Source organism: Phalangium opilio, unplaced genomic scaffold, assembly GCF_054372755.1.
Source record: "Phalangium opilio isolate 3A_F unplaced genomic scaffold, DU_Popi_V2 ptg000329l_1, whole genome shotgun sequence".
NCBI classification, from domain to species: Eukaryota; Metazoa; Arthropoda; class Arachnida; order Opiliones; family Phalangiidae; genus Phalangium; species Phalangium opilio.
In genome coordinates this window covers 11,286,799-11,307,147 of record NW_028324226.1, presented here as the reverse complement: position 1 = coordinate 11,307,147, position 20,349 = coordinate 11,286,799, and the positions used below count along the sequence as shown (strand labels likewise).

General features: G+C 43.5%; 9 non-coding genes across 9 annotated transcripts; 1 reads left to right on the top strand and 8 right to left on the bottom strand.

The window, feature by feature from the left end:
* Positions 1 to 1,621: 1,621 nt before the first annotated feature.
* On the bottom strand, positions 1,622 to 1,694 carry TRNAD-GUC (transfer RNA aspartic acid (anticodon GUC)). Its single transcript has one exon. It is a non-coding gene; the product is annotated as a tRNA-Asp (tRNA).
* A 515-nt stretch (positions 1,695 to 2,209) lies between these two features.
* Positions 2,210 to 2,282, bottom strand: TRNAN-AUU (transfer RNA asparagine (anticodon AUU)). The gene has a single exon. It is a non-coding gene; the product is annotated as a tRNA-Asn (tRNA).
* A 660-nt stretch (positions 2,283 to 2,942) lies between these two features.
* Positions 2,943 to 3,015, bottom strand: TRNAY-GUA (transfer RNA tyrosine (anticodon GUA)). The gene has a single exon. It is a non-coding gene; the product is annotated as a tRNA-Tyr (tRNA).
* Positions 3,016 to 3,530: 515 nt separating this feature from the next.
* Positions 3,531 to 3,603, bottom strand: TRNAY-GUA (transfer RNA tyrosine (anticodon GUA)). Its single transcript has one exon. It is a non-coding gene; the product is annotated as a tRNA-Tyr (tRNA).
* Positions 3,604 to 5,289: 1,686 nt separating this feature from the next.
* TRNAY-GUA (transfer RNA tyrosine (anticodon GUA)) lies at positions 5,290 to 5,362 on the bottom strand. The gene has a single exon. It is a non-coding gene; the product is annotated as a tRNA-Tyr (tRNA).
* Positions 5,363 to 6,316: 954 nt separating this feature from the next.
* On the bottom strand, positions 6,317 to 6,389 carry TRNAY-GUA (transfer RNA tyrosine (anticodon GUA)). The gene has a single exon. It is a non-coding gene; the product is annotated as a tRNA-Tyr (tRNA).
* Positions 6,390 to 7,489: 1,100 nt separating this feature from the next.
* On the bottom strand, positions 7,490 to 7,562 carry TRNAY-GUA (transfer RNA tyrosine (anticodon GUA)). Its single transcript has one exon. It is a non-coding gene; the product is annotated as a tRNA-Tyr (tRNA).
* A 955-nt stretch (positions 7,563 to 8,517) lies between these two features.
* On the bottom strand, positions 8,518 to 8,590 carry TRNAY-GUA (transfer RNA tyrosine (anticodon GUA)). Its single transcript has one exon. It is a non-coding gene; the product is annotated as a tRNA-Tyr (tRNA).
* A 9,541-nt stretch (positions 8,591 to 18,131) lies between these two features.
* TRNAH-AUG (transfer RNA histidin (anticodon AUG)) lies at positions 18,132 to 18,204 on the top strand. Its single transcript has one exon. It is a non-coding gene; the product is annotated as a tRNA-His (tRNA).
* The last annotated feature ends 2,145 nt before the right edge of the window (positions 18,205 to 20,349 follow it).

Below are 20,349 nucleotides of genomic sequence, written 5' to 3'. Positions count from 1 at the left end.
CCCACCCGGGAGAGGTGCTGTGGGGTCTCAGATGTAGCGTAAAAAGTCAAAACGGTTCCACAATACGTGACAACCATTTAATTTCTGAGCCTCCGTGGCTCAATGGTTAGCGCGTTCGGCTGTTAACCAATAGGTTAGTGGTTCGAGCCCACCCGGGAGCGGCGTTGTGGGATCTCAAATGTAACGTAGAAAGCCAAAGTTTTTCCACAATACCTGACGATCATTTAATTTTTGGGCTTCCGTGGCGCAATGGTTAGGGCGTTCGGCTGTTAACCAATAGGTTGGTGGTTCGAGCCCACCCGGGCGCGGTGTTGTGGGATCTCAAACGTAACGTAGAAAGCCAATGTTTTTCCACAATACCTGACGACCGTTTAATTTTTGGGCTTCCGTGGCGCAATGATTAGCGCGTTCAGCTTTTACTCGAAAGGTTGAAGGTTCGAGCCCACCCGGGAGAGGTGTTGTGGGGTCTCAGATGTAGCGTAAAAAGTCAAAACTTTTCCACAATACGTGACAACCATTTAATTTCTGAGCTTCCGTGGCGCAATGGTTAGCGCGTTCGGCTGTTAACCAATAGGGTGGTGGTTTGAGCCCATCCGGGAGCCGTGTTGTGAGGTCTCAGATGTAACGTAAAATGTCAGAGTTTTTCCACAATACCTGACGAACATTTAATTTTTGGGTTTCCGTGGCGCAATGATTAGAGCGTTCAGCTGTTAACCGAAAGGTTGGTGGCTCGAGCCCATCCGGGAGCGGTGTTGTGACGTCTCAGATGTAACGAAAAATGTCAGAGTTTTTCAACAAAACCTGACGAACATTTAATTTTTGGGCTTCCGTGGCGCAATTATTAGCGCGTTCAACTGTTAATCGAAAGGCTGGTGTTTCAAGCCCATCCGGAAGAGGTGTTGTGGGGTCTCAGATGTAGCGTAAAAAGTCAAAACGTTTCCACAATATGTGACAACCATTTAAATTCTAAGCTTCCGTCAGGTGCTGTGGAACAACCTTGACTTGTTACGTCACATCTGAGACCTCACAACACCGCTCCCAGATGGGCTTGAACCACCAACCTATTGGTTAACAGCCGAACGCGCTAACCCTTGCGCCACGGAAGCCCAAAAGTTCAATGCTCGTCAGGTATTGTGTAAAAACCTTGACTTTTTACGTCACATCTGAGACCTCACAACACCGCTCCCGGATGGGCTCGAACCACCAACCTATTGGTAAACAGCCGAACGCGCTAATCATTGAGCCACGGAAGCTCGGAAATTAAATGGTTGTCAGGTATTGTGGATAAGTTATGACTTATTACGTTACATCTGAGACCCTACAACAACTCTCCCGGTTGGGCTCAAACCACCAACCTTTCGGTTAACAGCCGAACGCGCTAACCATTGGGCCAAGGAAGCCCAAAACTTAAATGGTCGTCAGGTATTGTGGAAAAACCTTGACTTTTTACGTCGCATCTGAGACCTCACAACACCGCTCCCGAATGGGCTCGTACCACCAACCTATTGGTTAACAGCCGAACGCTCTAACCATTGAGCCACGGAAGCTCAGAAATTAAATGGTCGTCACGTATTGTGGAAAAACTTTGGCTTTCTGCGTTACATTTGAGATCCCACAACATCGCTCCCGGGTGGTCTCGAACCACCAACCTTTCGATTGACAGATGAACGCGCTAACCATTGCGCCACGGAAGCCCAAAAATTAAATGGTCGTCAGGTATTGTGGAAAAACTTTGGCTTTCTACGTTACATTTGAGATCCCACAACACCGCTCCCGGGTGGGCTCGAACCAACAACCTATTGGTTAACAGCCGAACGTGCTAACCATTGCGCCACGGAAGCCCAAAAATTAAATGGTCGTCAGGTAATGTAGAAAAACTTTGGCTTTCTACGCTACATTTGAGATCCCACAACACCGCTCCCGGGTGGGCTCGAACCGCCAACCTATTGGTTAACAGCTGAACGCGCTAACCATTGCGCCACGGAAGCCCAAAAATTAAGTGATCGTCAGGTATTGTGTAAAAACCTTGACTTTTTACGTCACATCTGAGACCTCACAACACCGCTCCCGGATGGGCTCGAACCACCAACCTATTGGTTAACAGCCGAACGCGCTAACCATTGCGCCGCGGAAGCCCAAAAGTTAAATGCTCGTCAGGTATTGTGTAAAAAGCTTGACTTTTTACGTCACATCTGAGACCTCACAACACCGCTCCCGGATGAGCTCGAACCACCAACCTATTGGTTAATAGCCGAACGCGCTAACCATTGCGCCACGGAAGCCCAAGAATTAAATGGTCATCAGGTATTGTGGAAAAACTTTGGCTTTCTACGTTACATTTGAGATCCCACAACACCGCTCCCGGGTGGGCTCGAACCACCAACCTATTTTTTAACAGCCGAACGCGCTAACCATTGAGCCACGGATCCTCAGAAATTAAATGGTTGTCACGTATTGTGGAAACGTTTTGACTTTTTACGCTACATCTGAGACCCCACAACACCTCTCCCGGGTGAGCTCGAACTTTCAACCTTTCGATTAACAGCTGAACGCGCTAATCATTGCACCACGGAGCCCAAAAATTAAATGGTCGTCAGGTATTGTGGAAAAACTTTGGCTTTCTACGTTACATTTGAGATCCCACAACACCGCTTCCGGGTGGGCTCGAACCACCAACCTATTTTTTAACAGCCGAACGCGCTAACCATTGAGCCACGGATCCTCAGAAACTAAATGGTTGTCACGTATTGTGGAAACGTTTTGACTTTTTACGCTACATCTGAGACCCCACAACACCTCTCCCGGGTGAGCTCGAACTTTCAACCTTTCGATTAACAGCTGAACGCGCTAATCATTGCACCACGGAGCCCAAAAATTAAATGGTCGTCAGGTATTGTGGAAAATTTTTGGCTTTCTACGTTACATTTGAGATCCCACAACACCGCTCCCGGGTGGGCTCGAACCACCAACCTATTGGTTTACAGCCGAACGCGCTAACCATTGCGCCACGGAAGCCCAAAAACTAAATGGTCGTCAGGTATTGTGGAAAAACTTTGGCTTTCTACGTTACATTTGAGATCCCACAACACCGCCCCCGGGTGGGCTCGAACCACCAACCTAGTGGTTAACAGCTGAACGCGCTAACCATTGCGCCACGGAAGCCCAAAAATTAAATGCTCGTCAGGTATTGTGTAAAAACCTTGACTTTTTACGTCACATCTGAGACCTCACAACACCGCTCCCGGATGGGCTCGAACCACCAACCTATTTTTTAACAGCCGAACGCGCTAACCATTGAGCCACGGAACCTCAGAAATGAAATGGCTGTCACGTATTGTGGATAAGTTATGACATATTACGTTACATCTGAGACCCTACAACACCTCTCCCGGTTGGGCTCGAACCACCAACCTTTCGGTTAACAGCCGAACGCGCTAACCATTGCACCAAGGAAGCCCAAAAATTAAATGGTCGTCAGGTATTGTGGAAAATCTTTGGCTTTCTACGTTACATTTGAGATCCCGCAACACCGCTCCCGGGTGGGCTCGAACCACAAACCTATTGGTTTACAGCCGAACGCGCTAACCATTGCGCCACGGAAGCCCAAGAATTAAATGGTCGTCAGGTATTGTGGAAAAACTTTGGCTTTCTACGTTACATTTGAGATCCCACAACACCGCTCCCGGGTGGGCTCGAACCACCAACCTATTTTTTAACAGCCGAACGTGCTAACCATTGAGCCACGGATCCTCAGAAATTAAATGGTTGTCACGTATTGTGGAAACGTTTTGACTTTTTACGCTACATCTGAGACCCCACAACACCTCTCCCGGGTGAGCTCGAACTTACAACCTTTCGATTAACAGCTGAACGCGCTAATCATTGCACCACGGAGCCCAAAAATTAAATGGTCGGCAGGTATTGTGGAAAATCTTTGGCTTTCTACGTTACATTTGAGATCCCACAACACCGCTCCCGGGTGGCTCGAAACACCAACCTATTGGTTTACAGCCGAACGCGCTAACCATTGCGCCACGGAAGCCCAAAAACTAAATGGTCGTCAGGTATTGTGGAAAAACTTTGGCTTTTTACGTCACATCTGAGACCTCACAACACCGCTCCCGGATGGGCTCGAACCACCAACCTATTGGTTAACAGCCAAACGCGCTAACCATTGCGCCACGGAAGCCCAAGAATTAAATGGTCGTCAGGTATTGTGGAAAAACTTTGGCTTTCTACGTTACATTTGAGATCCCACAACACCGCTCCCGGGTGGGCTCGAACCACCAACCTATTGGTTAACAGCCGAACGCGCTAACCATTGAGCCACAGAACCTCAGAAATTAAATGGTTTTCACGTATTGTGGAAACGTTTTGACTTTTTACGCTACATCTGAGACCCCACAGCACCTCTCCCGGGTGGGCTCGAACCACCAACCTTTCGGTTAACAGCCGAACGCGCTAGCCATTGCGCCATGGAAGCCCAAAAATTAAAGTTCGTCAGGTATTGTGGAAAAACCTTGACTTTTTACGTCACATCTGAGACCCCACAACACCTCTCCCGGGTGAGCTCGAACTTACAACCTTTCGATTAACAGCTGAACGCGCTAATCATTGCACCACGGAGCCCAAAAATTAAATGGTCGGCAGGTATTGTGGAAAATCTTTGGCTTTCTACGTTACATTTGAGATCCCACAACACCGCTCCCGGGTGGCTCGAAACACCAACCTATTGGTTTACAGCCGAACGCGCTAACCATTGCGCCACGGAAGCCCAAAAACTAAATGGTCGTCAGGTATTGTGGAAAAACTTTGGCGTTTTACGTCACATCTGAGACCTCACAACACCGCTCCCGGATGGGCTCGAACCACCAACCTATTGGTTAACAGCCGAACGCGCTAACCATTGCGCCACGGAAGCACAAAAATTAAATGCTCGTCAGGTATTGTGTAAAAACCTTGACTTTTTACGTCACATCTGAGACCTCACAACACCGCTCCCGGATGGGCTCGAACCACCAACCTATTTTTTAACAGCCGAACGCGCTAACCATTGAGCCACGGAACCTCAGAAATGAAATGGCTGTCACGTATTGTGGATAAGTTATGACATATTACGTTACATCTGAGACCCTACAACACCTCTCCCGGTTGGGCTCGAACCAACAACCTTTCGGTTAACAGCCGAACGCGCTAACCATTGCACCAAGGAAGCCCAAAAATTAAATGGTCGTCAGGTATTGTGGAAAATCTTTGGCTTTCTACGTTACATTTGAGATCCCGCAACACCGCTCCCGGGTGGGCTCGAACCACAAACCTATTGGTTTACAGCCGAACGCGCTAACCATTGCGCCACGGAAGCCCAAGAATTAAATGGTCGTCAGGTATTGTGGAAAAACTTTGGCTTTCTACGTTACATTTGAGATCCCACAACACCGCTCCCGGGTGGGCTCGAACCACCAACCTATTTTTTAACAGCCGAACGTGCTAACCATTGAGCCACGGATCCTCAGAAATTAAATGGTTGTCACGTATTGTGGAAACGTTTTGACTTTTTACGCTACATCTGAGACCCCACAACACCTCTCCCGGGTGAGCTCGAACTTACAACCTTTCGATTAACAGCTGAACGCGCTAATCATTGCACCACGGAGCCCAAAAATTAAATGGTCGGCAGGTATTGTGGAAAATCTTTGGCTTTCTACGTTACATTTGAGATCCCACAACACCGCTCCCGGGTGGCTCGAAACACCAACCTATTGGTTTACAGCCGAACGCGCTAACCATTGCGCCACGGAAGCCCAAAAACTAAATGGTCGTCAGGTATTGTGGAAAAACTTTGGCGTTTTACGTCACATCTGAGACCTCACAACACCGCTCCCGGATGGGCTCGAACCACCAACCTATTGGTTAACAGCCGAACGCGCTAACCATTGCGCCACGGAAGCCCAAAAATTAAATGCTCGTCAGGTATTGTGTAAAAACCTTGACTTTTTACGTCACATCTGAGACCTCACAACACCGCTCCCGGATGGGCTCGAACCACCAACCTATTTTTTAACAGCCGAACGCGCTAACCATTGAGCCACGGAACCTCAGAAATGAAATGGCTGTCACGTATTGTGGATAAGTTATGACATATTACGTTACATCTGAGACCCTACAACACCTCTCCCGGTTGGGCTCGAACCAACAACCTTTCGGTTAACAGCCGAACGCGCTAACCATTGCACCAAGGAAGCCCAAAAATTAAATGGTCGTCAGGTATTGTGGAAAATCTTTGGCTTTCTACGTTACATTTGAGATCCCGCAACACCGCTCCCGGGTGGGCTCGAACCACAAACCTATTGGTTTACAGCCGAACGCGCTAACCATTGCGCCACGGAAGCCCAAGAATTAAATGGTCGTCAGGTATTGTGGAAAAACTTTGGCTTTCTACGTTACATTTGAGATCCCACAACACCGCTCCCGGGTGGGCTCGAACCACCAACCTATTTTTTAACAGCCGAACGTGCTAACCATTGAGCCACGGATCCTCAGAAATTAAATGGTTGTCACGTATTGTGGAAACGTTTTGACTTTTTACGCTACATCTGAGACCCCACAACACCTCTCCCGGGTGAGCTCGAACTTACAACCTTTCGATTAACAGCTGAACGCGCTAATCATTGCACCACGGAGCCCAAAAATTAAATGGTCGGCAGGTATTGTGGAAAATCTTTGGCTTTCTACGTTACATTTGAGATCCCACAACAAAGCTCCCGGGTGGCTCGAAACACCAACCTATTGGTTTACAGCCGAACGCGCTAACCATTGCGCCACGGAAGCCCAAAAACTAAATGGTCGTCAGGTATTGTGGAAAAACTTTGGCTTTCTACGTTACATTTGAGATCCCACAACACCGCCCCCGGGTGGGCTCGAACCACCAACCTAGTGGTTAACAGCTGAACGCGCTAACCATTGCACCACGGAAGCCCAAAAATTAAATGCTCGTCAGGTATTGTGTAAAAACCTTGACTTTTTACGTCACATCTGAGACCTCACAACACCGCTCCCGGATGGGCTCGAACCACCAACCTATTGATTAACAGCCGAACGCGCTAACCATTGCGCCACGGAAGCCCAAGAATTAAATGGTCGTCAGGTATTGTGGAAAAACTTAGGCTTTCTACGTTACATTTGAGATCCCACAACACCGCTCCCGGGTGGGCTCGAACCACCAACTTATTTTTTAACAGCCGAACGTGCTAACCATTGAGCCACGGATCCTCAGAAATTAAATGGTTGTCACGTATTGTGGAAACGTTTTGACTTTTTACGCTACATCTGAGACCCCACAACACCTCTCCCGGGTGAGCTCGAACTTTCAACCTTTCGATTAACAGCTGAACGCGCTAATCATTGCACCACGGAGCCCAAAAATTAAATGGTCGTCAGGTATTGTGGAAAATCTTTGGCTTTCTACGTTACATTTGAGATCCCACAACACCGCTCCCGGGTGGGCTCGAACCACCAACCTATTGGTTTACAGCCGAACGCGCTAACCATTGCGCCACGGAAGCCCAAAAACTAAATGGTCGTCAGGTATTGTGGAAAAACTTTGGCTTTCTACGTTACATTTGAGATCCCACAACACCGCCCCCGGGTGGGCTCGAACCACCAACCTAGTGGTTAACAGCTGAACGCGCTAACCATTGCACCACGGAAGCCCAAAAATTAAATGCTCGTCAGGTATTGTGTAAAAACCTTGACTTTTTACGTCACATCTGAGACCTCACAACACCGCTCCCGGATGGGCTCGAACCACCAACCTATTGATTAACAGCCGAACGCGCTAACCATTGCGCCACGGAAGCCCAAGAATTAAATGGTCGTCAGGTATTGTGGAAAAACTTAGGCTTTCTACGTTACATTTGAGATCCCACAACACCGCTCCCGGGTGGGCTCGAACCACCAACCTATTTTTTAACAGCCGAACGTGCTAACCATTGAGCCACGGATCCTCAGAAATTAAATGGTTGTCACGTATTGTTGAAACGTTTTGACTTTTTACGCTACATCTGAGACCCCACAACACCTCTCCCGGGTGAGCTCGAACTTTCAACCTTTCGATTAACAGCTGAACGCGCTAATCATTGCACCACGGAGCCCAAAAATTATATGGTCGTCAGGTATTGTGGAAAAACTTTGGCTTTCTACGTTACATTTGAGATCCCACAACACCGCTCCCGGGTGGGCTCGAACCACCAACCTATTTTTTAACAGCCGAACGCGCTAACCATTGAGCCACGGAACCTCAGAAATTAAATGGTTGTCACGTATTGTGGATAAGTTATGACTTATTACGTTACATCTGAGACCCTACAACACCTCTCCCGGTTGGGCTCGAACCACCAACCTTTCGGTTAACAGCCGAACGCGCTAACCATTGCACCAAGGAAGCCCAAAAATTAAATGGTCGTCAGGTATTGTGGAAAATCTTTGGCTTTCTACGTTACATTTGAGATCCCACAACACCGCTCCCGGGTGGGCTCGAACCACAAACCTATTGGTTTACAGCCGAACGCGCTAACCATTGCGCCACGGAAGCCCAAAAACTAAATGGTCGTCAGGTATTGTGGAAAAACTTTGGCTTTCTACGTTACATTTGAGATCCCACAACACCGCTCCCGGGTGGGCTCGAACCACCAACCTATTTTTTAACAGCCGAACGCGCTAACCATTGAGCCACGGAACCTCAGAAATTGAATGGTTGTCACGTATTGTGGAAACGTTTTGACTTTTTACGCTACATCTGAGACCCCACAACACCTCTCCCGGGTGGGCTCGAACTTTCAACCTTTCGATTAACAGCTGAACGCGCTAATCATTGCACCACGGAGCCCAAAAATTAAATGTTCGTCAGGTAGTGTGGAAAAAATCTGACATTTTACGTTTCATCTGAGACCTCACAACACCGCTCCCGGATGGGCTCGAACCACCAACCTATTGGTTAACAGCCGAACGCGCTAACCATTGAGCCACGGAAGCTCAGAAATTAAATGGTTGTCAGGTATTGGCTTTCTACGTTACATTTGAGATCCCACAACACCGCTCCCGGGTGGGCTCGAACCACCAACCTATTGGTTAACAGTTGAACGCGCTAACCATTGAGCCACGGAACCTCAGAAATTAAATGACTGTCACGTATTGTGGAAACGTTTTGACTTTTTACGCTACATCTGAGACCCCACAACACCTCTCCCGGGTGGGCTCGAACCTTCAACCTTTCGATTAACAGCTGAACGCGCTAATCATTGCACCACGGAGCCCAAAAATTAAATGCTCGTCAGGTATTGTGTAAAAACCTTGACTTTTTAAGTCACATCTGAGACCTCACAACACCGCTCCCGGATGGGCTCGAACCACCAACCTATTGGTTAACAGCCGAACGCGCTAACCATTGCGTTACGGAAGCCCAAGAATTAAATGGTCGTCAGGTATTGTGGAAAAACTTTGGCTTTCTACGTTACATTTGACGTTATAGTGATTATTCTCATTAAGTAGAAAGAGGCGTGGTCTGGTATCTGTAGGGTCGTTTTCGCCTAAAATTAGAATTGGAACTCTGTTTTCGAATTTATAAACAAATATAGAATAGGGGGATAAATAAACTTTAAATTTCTGGAATGAATCGGAGGTACCGCATTCGGATACAGAGACTCCGGCCTTTTGACAAAGATCTAAAGCCTCTGTTTTTTGGCTTGTGTAACGGGGTCCTAAATATCATTTTTATAGGTCCTTGAAAAAAATGTTCGATCTCATCATCATAAAGTAACTCGGCTAGTTGATCAAAGAGAATAGAAGGGTCTACTTGATCGAGTCTTTTAAAGGATAAATCAAGTTCCGAACGACAGTTTATACCCAGACTTCGTAAAGTTATTTGCACGTAATCTGTTGCTCTATATTCGCTTAATACGTGTTCCGTAATAGAACATATACTATCCACCGGATCATCAGTTATATTTAGAGATATTTCCCTGCCATACATATTAAAATGTTCAAAAAATCTCTCGCTCTGCTCTAGAATTTCGCAAGATGGTACATCTTCTATAGGCGAAGGGGGACACCCCCCACCCCATTGATCATAAACATTCGCCTCGGCCTCCTCCGAATCTACGATGGAGCTCTTTTCGCTGGGGGCTTAATCGGAAAAGTTCAGAGACATATATTCAAAAGGGTCGTTCTCTCGTCCAGTGAGGGGAGGGGGGAGGGAGTTAAAAAAAAAATTTATTAAATATTTTTTATGAATTTTAAATAAATTGTTTTTGTACTTTATTTACTTCTTTTTATTTAAAATAAGTTCCTATCGAAAAACTTCGACAAGTTTAAAAGTTTTTCCTACACTTTAGTTATATCTACTTTTATATTTCGTAGGCTTAAAATTTAAAAACTAGAACACATAGAAATTTATATCATTTCTGTGTAGTATTAGTTATATAAAATGGAACAGTTTTTCAGTTTTAAATTCAATTTATTTTGAAACATCAATGAAAAAATACAAATTATCAAATAGATAAAAATTTAAAAATGCGTTAACATGTGCATTCTCTCTTTCAAATAAGTTATTTGACCCGAAATTACCGAGAATACATTATAATTTTAAAAATTACTTTGAAGATTTTCTTCTTCAATTACATTATTAAATTTCATTACCACTTGGTACGATGTTACGAAATTGGTGAAGTAACCCACAACTGCGTCGAATTTTTCGGGCTGCCCATCTAAACACGGTATACGATCGTGATCGCCATATAAATTATCATAAATATCATTATAAAATTCTATAATAATATCAGTCATGTGCGTGAATACAATTTCATGGTTACTTAACTTAGTAAGATGCTCCTTAACGGCATTCGAAACTCGGTTCAATGCCGCTGTTTCTAGACTGTCCAAAACAATGGAATCGTCATTTAGTAAATCTTTAATATGACACGTATTATGATACGCCACAACAGTTGTTTTTTCATTTGCGTTATCGATCAAAACGATTTCAAAGTTATTGGTTTCGTGGCCCGCCGTCCATCCTGCTAATACGGGTAAACGCGGGATCAACTTCTCCCATGTACTTGTTGAAATGGCGAAACTTTTTACCGACTGCTTCCTACATAAGCGAATCTCGGGATCGAGGGTGCCGTTCACGAACCCCGTTGTCAGGAACAACTCTCTAGAAATGTGGAATCTACCGTTGATTTTTCGTTCGTTAGTTACGCCAATCTTCCTCTTAACAGCTTCTTGATTTTCCATGTTGCACGTTTAAGGTCTTCTCGAATTATGATACACTCCTCTGTCGTGTTCCACGGTTTTTATACTAAATTTCCTAAGTAGCTATCGCGAAATATCTATTGTCCTTGACTGTTCTGTTGTTAGATTGTAGGCGTATTTTTATGTCAAAGTTCTGAAACCATAGATTAAGAAATTCTAACATTCCCAAAATCAGTAATATAAAGAATACAATAAGTAGTTTTTGAGGGTTAACCTCCAAGATCCGACGAATTCTTGACAACCTTTGTGTACTTGCCTCCATAACAGCTGACGAGTAAGTATATAACACAATAGTAAACTTGACCTATTTATCTATTTTGACCCACATTCCTTAGCTCGATCTGTCAATATTTGATTGACGAAATATTTTCCTAACATCTTCAAAGACCTAAGGTCATTGTTGAAGAACCCTCTCCCCTTCTTCGATTGTAAGCGTATTTTTAGGTGCGTTTTTCAAACCAGGGATTAAGGAATTCCAGCACTCTCAAGACCAATAAGATAAATAGCACAATGAGCAGTTTTTAAATCTCCAAGATCCGACGAATTCCTGACAAGCTTTGTGTACCTGACAGTTGAGGAGTAAATAAATTACACAACAGTAAACTTGACCTATTTATCTACTATTCTCAACATTCCTTAAATAGAACTGTCACAATTTGATTGATTGAAGAAATTCTTTCCTAACATTTTCTCAATGTCATTGTTGAAGAAGTCCCCACCTAGTGGAATGTCGCACCAACTCTTTTGTTATATATTCTGTTTTTAATTTGTTCAATTTTAGACCGTTTTCCTCTAGCCAAGAGTTTATAATTTGTAAATACGTGTTTCCTTGCAATATTAAAGCAGGTAAGTGCTTATTTTCCAATAGTAAAACTGTGTCATCTGCATAAAGACGAAGAAGCTCTTTGGGTAGCTTTTCTACTATATCGTTAATATATAGATTAAAAAGCAGTGGGGATAATACCGAACCTTGAGGGACACCGATAGTTATGTCCAGCGAATCTGATATATTATTATTTAATTTGGTTGAGCATTTCCGATTTGAGAGGTAACTTGATATCCATTTCAGAGACAGTCCTCTTATACCCAGTCGATCCAGTTTATCTAATAGTCTTTTATGAGGCACACTATCGAAAGCTTTTTCAAGGTCAAGAAAAATCCCTAGGCAATACCATGACTTTTCAAGTGCATTCAAAATTGACTTATATAAGTTAGTAATGGCTAGCTCGGTACTACTATCTTTACGAAACCCAAATTGGTTTGTCGATAAGATATTGTATTTATCACAAAAAGAGCTCAGCCTATTTAAAAAAAGTTTGTCATAAATTTTAGCAAATGTCGAGAGTACAGATATAGGTCTATAGTTACTAAGGATAAGAGGATCACGTTTTTTTAAAATTGGTGTTATCATTGCATGTTTTAGCCGTCCAGGATAAACTCCTGTGGCGAACGAGAGGTTGATTAGGAAGACAAGGGGACCTATTAAATAGTTTGCTACAAATTTTAAGGGTTTGGGGTGTATTTCATCTTTTCCTGGTGCAGATGATTGAGGTAGACCGTCAATTACATTCTTTACCTCAAGTTCAAAAGTTTTAAATAGGGCAAAGGTTGATGGGTTTGATTTAAACATAAGCGGTACGTTAAAATTTCGGGTTGAATCAATAACTGTTGTAAAATGTATATTAATAGCGTTAGGTTTGATACTACCAGGAATCTGCGAATTCGATTTTAGCCTGCCGGTTGTTTCATTTATTATTTTCCACTTGGATTTATTTGATGTGGCCTTAGATATCTTATTTCTAATGTATGTACTTCTAGCACTTCGTATTTGGTTATTTAAAGAATTTCTGTAGGTGGTATATTCCTTATGGTTTTCTATGGTAGGTTTTTTCCTGTAAATTTTAAACAGTTTTCTTTTGATTCTAATTGATTGTTTTACGTTTTCTGTAATCCAGGATTCGGGGGAAAATTTTATAGTTTTAATTTTGAAACTATTATTATAGGCGGCGGTTATCTTGTCTTCAAAGAAGTTATAAGCAAGGTCTGAGTCTTTCTGGCTGTACAGATCAGTCCAATTAATATTACTGACAATGTTGGCAAATTTTAAAAGATTTGCTTGACTTAGGTCTCTGATTTGCTGGGATTTCCCGGTTGTGACTTTATCATAAGTAAGGAGGATGGGTAGGTGGTCTGAGACATCAATATCACTAAATATTTCAGCATTGGCCTGAGCGCTCGTAAATATATTGTCTATGCAACTCGAGGTACTTAAGGTTACCCTAGTTGCGGCATAAATCATTCTCTTGAGACCGTAGCTAGAATAGAGATCTATTATAGATTGTGGGCAGGGAGTATCTGAATTAAAATCGAAATTAAAGTCTCCAAGTACTGTTTTGTTAACTTTGCAGTTGCCTGCAGTGCATAAAATAGATTCGCAAGTCATTATGAATGTGTCAAAATTTGAAGAATGTGGTCGATATATAATAACAAAAACGTCCCCAGTGTCTTGCAATTTTATACCATAACTCTCAATATCGCTATTAAATACGCAAGTTCCCTCTAAAATAGAGAAATTTATGTCCTTATGTACATAAAAACCCACACCGCCTCCTCGTCTGTTTCCAATACCAGTAAAAAGATAGTTTGGGATGTAGACAGAATAATTATTCTGGAACCATGTTTCAGTTAGAGCATAAATGTCAATTTTTATCTTTGCATAGTGGCTAACAAGGCTAGGGAAATTTAAATTCGCACTTCTTATATTGGCATAAACAGCTTTCATTACAGGTTAAAAAATGTGGATTAAATTCGAAAGGCTTTGTTTTTATGCGGTTTTAGTGTTTTATTTGAACTCTGAGCTTAGTTTCGTTAAAATGGTAAATGTTATGTTCAAATTCCACAGCAAAATTAGTTTTAAATTTGGCGTGTTCTTTCCCCTTTTCTCTAACAAAATTTCTTAAGTGATACCTTGCAAGTTCCTGTCGTATTGTAAAGTCATGCGATATATAGATTTTTGAACCTCTTAATTTATAAGCATTTTTTAGAATTATAGATTTAAGTTCGGCGTTATTTAGCTTTAAGATTATTCGACGGTTTTCGCCTCTCCTAGACACTTGATATGAGAAATTTTAAAATCAATTCCTAATAACTCCTTAAGTACAGTGTTGACTTTCTTGGCCAGATTATTTCTATCTTCACCTGTTTTTTCTGGTAGACCTGTTATTACTATATTATTTTTGCGATTGTCAGTTTCAAGAATATCAAGTTGTTTTTGTAATTCCTGGATCTCCTTATTTTTCTGATCTAGCTTCCCATTTACCTCTTCAGCGAAAGCCCCTGTTTCAAATTCTAAGGTGTCTATTTTCTCGGCCTGTTTTTCTAGCTTTTCAATTCTCAATTCATGCTCGTTTACTTTCTGACATATTTTATCTATCTTAATATTAGTATCTGAAATTTTACTATTGATAGCTTCAATTTTTTTAACAACTTCAGTATTGTCATTCCTAGCCTCTGTCCTCATTTTTTGTAATTCGGATAGGATTGTTTGGGTATCAGCCATAGTTACGGTGGATGGATAAGTTCTTTGTGAGAGCACCAGTGAAAGATAATTGTGTAAAAAATAGATACTATACTACCTGAAAGATAGGATACAGTTAGTCCTTGTTCACAGTGGCTGGTGCTCTGAAGTGTGAAAAATTGAGATTCCAAATTTTTCGTCGGTTGCTGATAAGATAAGAGATATTCGATTTTATTTTTTATATAGCGGGCGTTGAATGTTTCACGAAAGTACGTTGGTCTTGAATTTACACGCCAGTTTTTTTAGGTTGCGACGCAATAACAGAAGATTTTTTAACACGGTTTGCTAGTTACTCGTTTTTGATGGGGCCGGATTTGGCAACAAAACTAATCGATCACGAGCGAAAGCGAACTGACTTCTCACAAGTAGGGCACAACAGAAAGATAGCAATAATCACGGTAGTGGGAGCGTCGAGAATGCAGTTAGATCTTGTTACCAGTGACTGAAGCTCCAAAGCGTTGAGATCACAATTTAAATCCTCGGTTGTAGATGAGATAAGCGAGAGTAGTTCCTTTCTTTTTTTTTAGAAGCGGGCTTTGATTTTTTTAAGAAGACCGATGCTCTTGGCTTTGCACGCCAGGTCTTTTTTAAGCGACGCAAGAACGGATGTTTTTTGTTTCAGCACGGATTGTAAGTTATGAGTTAATGGTACTTATGCTTAATTCTCTATAAAACACTCATTAAAAGTGATTTCATCTCGATTGAACAATAAATAAAAATGAACCTCGATTTTTAATAACATTTTCAAAATCGACGTTTCACGGCCAAAGAAGCATATTTTGAGTATTTCTTCACTATTTTCAAATATAACCACTGAAACCATTATTTTTATACTTTTTGCTTTAATTCGAGCAAATATAACGATATTCATTCAAAAAACTGTTAAAATTCAATTTTTCAATAAGAAATCGTTGTCACGGATTTTGTATCTTGAAGAAGAAAAACATGCGATTTTTTCGGTACACTTTTGAATGCATTTTTTTCTGGAGAAATGTTTGACCGAATTCAGCTTAATTCCCTATAAAACACTCATTGAAAGTGATTTCATCTCGATTGAACAATAATTAAAAATTTACCTCGATTTTTAATAACATTTTCAAAATCGACGTTTCACGGCCAAAGAATCATACTTTGAGTATTTCTTCACTATTTTCAAATATATTCATTGAAACCATTATTTTTATACTTTTTGCTTTAATTCAAGCAATGTAACGATATTCATTCAAAAAACTGTTAAAATTCAATTTTCAATAAGAAATCGTATTCACGGATTTTGTGTCTTGAAGAAGAAAAACCTGCGATTTTTTCGGTACTTTTTTGAATGCATTTTTTTCTGGAGAAATTTTTGACCGAATTCAGCTTAATTCCCTATAAAACACTTATTGAAAGTGGTGGTTCGAGCCCACCCGGGACCGGTGTTGTGGGATCTCAAATGTAACGTAAAAACCAAAGTTTTTCCACAATACCTGACAACCATTTAATTTTTGGGTTTCCGTGCCGCATTGGTTAGCGCTTTCGGCTATGAACCGAAAGGTTGGTGGTTCGTGCCCATCCGGGAGCGGTGTTGTGAGGTCTCAGATGTGACGTAAAAAGTCAGAGTTTTTCCACAATACCTGACAAACATTTAATTTTTGGGCTTCCGTGGCGCAATGGTTAGCGCGCTCAACTGTTATTCAAAAGGTTGGTGGTTCGAGCGTACCCGGGAGCGGTGTTGTGATGTCTCAGATGTGACGTAAAAAGTCGAGGTTTTTCCACAATACCTGACGACCATTTAATATTTGGGCTTCCGTGGCGCAATGGTTAGCGCGTTCGGCTGTTAACCGAATGGTTAGTGGTTCGAGCCCACCCGAAAGCGGTGTTGTGAGGTCTCAGATGTAACGTAAAATGTCATAGTTTTTCCACAATAACTGACGAACATTTAATATTTGGGCTTCCGTGGCGCAATGGTTAGCGCGTTCAGCAGTTAACCGAAAGGTTGGTGTTTCGAGCCCACCCAGGAGAGGCGTTGTGGGGTCTCAGATGTAGCGTAAAAAGTCAAAACTTTTCCACAATACGGGACAAACATTTAATTTCTGAATTTCCGTGGCTCAATGGTTAGCGCGTACAGCTGTTAACCGAAAGTTTGGTGGTTCGAGCCCACCCGGGAGAGGTGTTGTGAGGTCTCAGATGTGACGTAAAAAGTCAAAGTTTTTCCACAATACCTGACGACCATATAAGTTTCTAGCTTCCATGGCGCAATGGTTGGCGCGTTCGGCTGTTAACCGAAAGGTTGGTGGTTCGAGCCCATCCGGGAGCGGTGTTGTGAGGTCTCAGATGTGACGTAAAAAGTCAAGAGTTTTCCACAATACCTGACGACCATTTAATATTTGGGCTTCCGTGGCGCAATGGTTAGAGCGTTCAGCTGTTATTTAAAAGCTGGTGGTTTAAGCCCTCCCGGGAGCGGTGTTGTGAGGTCTCAGATGTGACGTAAAAAGTCAGAGTTTTTCCACAATACGAGACAACCATATAATTTCTGAACTTCCGTGGCTCAATGGTTAGCGCGTTCGGCTGTTAACCAGTAAGTTGGTGGTTCGAGCCCACCCGAAACCGGTGTTGTGAGGTCTCAGATGTGGCGTAAAAAGTCAAGGTTTTTCCACAATACCTGACGACCATTCAATTTTTGGGCTTCAGTGGCGCAATGGTTAGCGCGTTCAGCTGTTATTCAAAAGAGTGGTGGTTTGAGCCCTCCCGGGTGCGGTGCTGTGAGGTCTCAGATGTAACGTAAAATGTCAGAGTTTTTCCACAATAACTGACGAACATTTAATTTTTGGGCTTCCGTGGCGCAATGGTTAGTGCGTTCAGCAGTTAACCGAAAGGTTGGTGGTTCGAGCCCACCCGGGAGAGGTGTTGTGGGGTCTCAGATGTAGCGTAAAAAGTCAAAACTTTTCCACAATACGGGACAACCATTTAACTCCTGAGCTTCCGTGGCTCAATGGTTAGCACGTTCGGCTGTTAACCAATAGGTTGGTGGTTCGAGCCCACCCGGGGGCGGTGTTGTGGGGTCTCAGATGTAGCATAAAAATTCAAAACTTTTCCACAATACGTGATAACCATTTAATTTCTGAGCTTCCGTGGCTTAATTGTTAGCGCGTTCGGCTGTTAACCAATAGGTTGGTGGTTCGAGCCCACCCGGGACCGGTGTTGTGGGATCTCAAATGTAACGTAAAAACCAAAGTTTTTCCACAATACCTGACGACCATTGAATTTTTGGGTTTCCGTGGCGCATTGGTTAGCGCGTTCGGCTATGAACCGAAAGGTTGGTGGTTCGTGCCCATCCGGGAGCGGTGTTGTGAGGTCTCAGATGTGACGTAAAAAGTCAGAGTTTTTCCACAATACCTGACGAACATTTAATTTTTGGGCTTCCGTGGCGCAATGGTTAGCGCGCTCAACTGTTATTCAAAAGGTTGGTGGTTCGAGCGTACCCGGGAGCGGTGTTGTGATGCCTCAGATGTGACGTAAAAAGTCGCGGTTTTTCCACAATACCTGACGACCATTTAATATTTGGGCTTCCGTGGCGCAATGGTTAGCGCGTTCGGCTGTTAACCGAAAGGTTGGTGGTTCGAGCCCACCCGAAAGCGGTGTTGTGAGGTCTCAGATGTAACGTAAAATGTCATAGTTTTTCCACAATAACTGACGAACATTTAATTTCTGAACTTCCGTGGCTCAATGGTTAGCGCGTTCGGCTGTTAACCAATAGGTTGGTGGTTCGAGCCCATCTGGGAGCGGTGTTGTGAGGTCTCAGATGTAACGTAAAAAGTCAAACGTTTTCCACAATAACTGACGAACCGAAAGTTTGGTGGTTCGAGCCCATCCGGGAGCGTTTTGTGGTGTCTCAGATGTAACGTTAAAAGTCAGAGTTTTTCCACAATACCTGACGAACATTTAATTTTTGGGCTTCCGTGGCTCAATGGTTAGCGCGTTCGGCTGTTAACCAGTAAGTTGGTGGTTCGAGCCCACCCGAAACCGGTGTTGTGAGGTCTCAGATGTGGCGTAAAAAGTCAAGGTTTCTCCACAATACCTGACAACCATTTAATTACTGAGCTTCCGTGGCTCAATGGTTGGCGCGTTCGGCTGTTAACCGAAAGGTTGGTGGTTCGAGCCCACCCGAAACCGGTGTTGTGAGGTCTCAGATGTGGCGTAAAAAGTCAAGGTTTCTCCACAATACCTGACAACCATTTAATTACTGAGCTTCCGTGGCTCAATGGTTGGCGCGTTCGGCTGTTAACCGAAAGGTTGGTGGTTCGAGCCCATCCGGGAGCGGTGTTGTGAGGTCTCAGATGTGACGTAAAAGTCAAGAGTTTTCCACAATACCTGACGACCAATTAATATTTGGGCTTCCGTGGCGCAATGGTTAGTGCGTTCAGCAGTTAACCGAAAGGTGGGTGGTTCGAGCCCACCCGGGAGAGGTGTTGTGGGGTCTCAGATGTAGCGTCAAAAGTCAAAACTTTTCCACAATACGGGACAACCATTTAATTCCTGAGCTTCCGTGGCTCAATGGTTAGCGCGTTCGGCTGTTAACCAATAGGTTGGTGGTTCGAGCCCACCCGGGAGCGGTGTTGTGGGGTCTCAGATGTAGCATAAAAATTCAAAACTTTTCCACAATACGTGATAACCATTTAATTTCTGAGCTTCCCTGGCTTAATTGTTAGCGCGTTCGGCTGTTAACCAATAGGTTGGTGGTTCGAGCCCACCCGGGACCGGTGTTGTGGGATCTCAAATGTAACGTAAAAACCAAAGTTTTTCCACAATACCTGACGACCATTGAATTTTTGGGTTTCCGTGGCGCATTGGTTAGCGCAATCGGCTATGAACCGAAAGGTTGGTGGTTCGTGCCCATCCGGGAGCGGTGTTGTGAGGTCTCAGATGTGACGTAAAAAGTCGAGGTTTTTCCACAATACCTGACGAACATTTAATTTTTGGGCTTCCGTGGCGCAATGGTTAGCGCGCTCAACTGTTATTCAAAAGGTTGGTGGTTCGAGCGTACCCGGGAGCGGTGTTGTGATGTCTCAGATGTGACGTAAAAAGTCGAGGTTTTTCCACAATACCTGACGACCATTTAATATTTGGGCTTCCGTGGCGCAATGGTTAGCGCGTTCGGCTGTTAACCGAAAGGTTGGTGGTTCGAGCCCACCCGAAAGCGGTGTTGTGAGGTCTCAGATGTAACGTAAAATGTCATAGTTTTTCCACAATACCTGACGACCATTTAATATTTGGGCTTACGTGGCGCAATGGTTAGTGCGCTCAGCTGTTATTCAAAAGGTTGGTGGTCCGAGCCCCTCCGGGAGCGTTTTGTGGGGTCTCAGATGTAACGTAAAAAGTCAGACTTTCTCCACAATACCTGACAACCATTTAATTACTGAGCTTCCGTGGCTCAATGGTTAGCGCGTTCGGCTGTTAACCAATAGGTTGGTGGTTCGAGCCCATCCGGG